This window comes from Durio zibethinus, unplaced genomic scaffold, assembly GCF_047325235.1.
Source record: "Durio zibethinus cultivar Kanyao isolate XHJ-2024 unplaced genomic scaffold, ASM4732523v1 HiC_scaffold_2, whole genome shotgun sequence".
NCBI classification, from domain to species: Eukaryota; Viridiplantae; Streptophyta; class Magnoliopsida; order Malvales; family Malvaceae; genus Durio; species Durio zibethinus.
In genome coordinates, this window is record NW_028323043.1 from 2,767,566 (window position 1) to 2,770,515 (window position 2,950).

Genomic DNA, 2,950 nt, shown 5'->3' on the forward strand with positions numbered 1-2,950 from the left:
AATGATACGTTATAAGTCTAAATAATTAGAATGAAACTTTGTTTTTTAGACTAACTAATTCGAATTATCTTCGAAGTCGAAATAGAAATGAATGGAATAATTAGTTCTAGCTATTATGCTATTATACTAGAAAATAAATAATTAATAATGAATAAATTTTAAAATGAATAAATTTTAATAATGAATAAATTCAATTTTCATTTTTATTTTTATTTTTTTAGTTATCTTATTATGGTTATATAGGATAGTCTAATAAAAGAATAAGAATAAAAATAAAATTAAAGAAAAAAGAAAAGATGCAACCCATAGAAATGAAATCCAGATCATAATGAGAGATGAGAGACTCCTTTCTTTTGTTTTCATTCATAAAGGCGGAAGCTAAGACGAAAAAAAAAAAAAAAATCGACCGTTCGAGTAAATTGCCTGAGAAAACTGAGAGTAAGGGGGGCATATATATGTTATGGAATATCCATCTATATTGAATTGCGAATACAGAAATGATAAAATATTTTCTGATTGGACCAAATAAATACGGGTCTCCGATAGAGACGAAAGAAGATAAACAAACAAGAAATAAAATAGGTAAAGACCCTTCGATATAAGAATCAGAATCTATATCTACTAAATTCAATACTAAATTCAACGGTTTTCGCATAAAAAGAAAGAAAATAAATAAATGAAAGAAAGGGGAAAGGAAGGGAAGGAGAAAGGGGGAAGGAAGTGCATCCTAATGAGATCCTAATCTCAAGACACAAAGGGGATATGGCGAAATTGGTAGACGCTACGGACTTAATTGGATTGGATTGAGCCTTGGTATGGAAACCTACTAAGTGATAACTTTCAAATTCAGAGAAACCCCGGAATGAAAAATGGGCAATCCTGAGCCAAATCCTATTATTTTACGAAAATAAACAAAGGTTCAACAAGCGAGAATAATAAAAAAGGGATAGGTGCAGAGACTCAATGGAAGCTATTCTAACAAATGGGGTTGACTGTTGGTAAAGGAATCCTTATATCGAAACTCCAGAAAGGATGCAAGATATACCTATATAAAATATAAAATAAATAGGTATACTAATGAAAAACCAAAAAAGACGACTCGAACCCGTATTTTTTTTATTTATATGCAAAATCAATTTATATGAAAAATAAAAAGAATTGTTGTGAATCGATTCCAAGTTGAAGAAAGAATCGAATAGAATATTCATTAATCAAATCATTCACTCCATAGTCTGATAAATCTTTTGAAAAACTGATTAATCGGACGAGAATAAAGATAGAGTCCCGTTCTACATGTCAATATCAATACCGACAACAATGAAATTTATAGTAAGAGGAAAATCCGTCGACTTTAAAAATCGTGAGGGTTCAAGTCCCTCTATCCCCAACCCCAAAAAGCCCGTTTGCTATCTATTTATTTTATCCTACCCTTTTTGTTAGTGGTTCAAAGTTCCTTATGTTTCTCATTCATCCTATTCTTTTCCATTTTACAAGCGTATCCTAGCAGAATTTTGTTCTCTTATCACAAGTCTTGTGATATGATATATTGTGATATATATATGATATACGTACAAATCAACACCCTTGAGCAAGGAATACCTATTTGAATGATTCATAATCCATATCATTACTCATACTGAAATTTACAAAGTCTTCCTTTTAAAGATCCAAGAAATTCCCCTTTTAATTTAATACTTTTTCGTTTTTTTTTTTGTTTTCATTTTTAAGTGACATAGACCCAAGTCATCTAGTATTATGAGGATAATGCGTCGGTAATGGTCGGGATAGCTCAGTTGGTAGAGCAGAGGACTGAAAATCCTCGTGTCACCAGTTCAAATCTGGTTCTCGGCGTATGATTAATTTGTATGAGTATCTACTCTACAAATTAATTGATATAGATCGACATAATACATACTTATCTAGCTAGCTATCTGGAAGTAAACCCTCTCTTTATTTATTTTTTTTTTTTTTTTTTGTTTCTATTTTTTAGATGAGCAAAGAGTCTATTATAATTATAATGTAGTAAAAAAAATAAATAATGTAGTAAAAGAAAAAAATTTCATTATCTTTCCTCTTCTTTTTTATTTGTTCACGCTGTGGCTCCTCACATTCAAAAAGAATGTTAATACTTCATACATATTTAATTAAAAAAAAAGATTAAAATAGTTGGTTGAAAGGCCCAACCAAAAGTCTGGTCTAGAGGAGTTCAAGGATAGAAATAACCAAGACTCATCTCAGCTACAGTACAAATAGAATCCGATTCCCTTTCATTTATTTATTTGTATTCTCTTTCATATTCCATTTCTTCATTCCTTTCTATGTGACTCTCTAGAGTTCATCTAAGTGATGTGCGCGATACAAAGTTCACGGTATAGAACCCTTGTTGTTCATCCTATTGTCTCGGCTCGTCCGAAATAAAATAAAAAGGTATCTTCAAAAATCGAGAATTTCAATGATGTATTGTCTTTTATTTCTTTTTATTTATTAGCCTATCCATAAGAATACGAATGAAACCTCAATTCCTCCGTTTGAGCTAGAAGAGAATGTACAAATATTCCTTGAATATTTGAAGTTGTAATTAGTTTCTTATCATTCAATGAGCGTCTTGTATTTCATAAAAATTGGGGGCAATGTAATCCTTACGTAAAGGCCACCCTATCCAACTTTCGGGCATTAAGATACGTTTCAGTCGTGGATGATTCTCATAAGAGATTCCCAACATGTCATAAGATTCTCGTTCTTGAAAATCCGCACTTTTCCAAACCCAGAAAACAGACGGAATTCTAGGGTTACTCCTTGGAGCAAATACTTTTATACATACTTCTTCCGGTTGATCTACACCATACTCTATTCTCGTAAGATGATACACACTGGCTAACAGTCCGCCTGGTGCTACATCATAAGCACATTGGGAACGTAGATAATTGTAACCATATACATATAAAATAAC

At 31.5% G+C, this 2,950-nt stretch overlaps 1 non-coding gene across 1 annotated transcript; it reads left to right on the forward strand.

Annotated features, from left to right (window-relative positions):
* Nucleotides 1-1,778: 1,778 nt before the first annotated feature.
* TRNAF-GAA (transfer RNA phenylalanine (anticodon GAA)) lies at nucleotides 1,779-1,851 on the forward strand. Its single transcript has one exon. It is a non-coding gene; the product is annotated as a tRNA-Phe (tRNA).
* The last annotated feature ends 1,099 nt before the right edge of the window (nucleotides 1,852-2,950 follow it).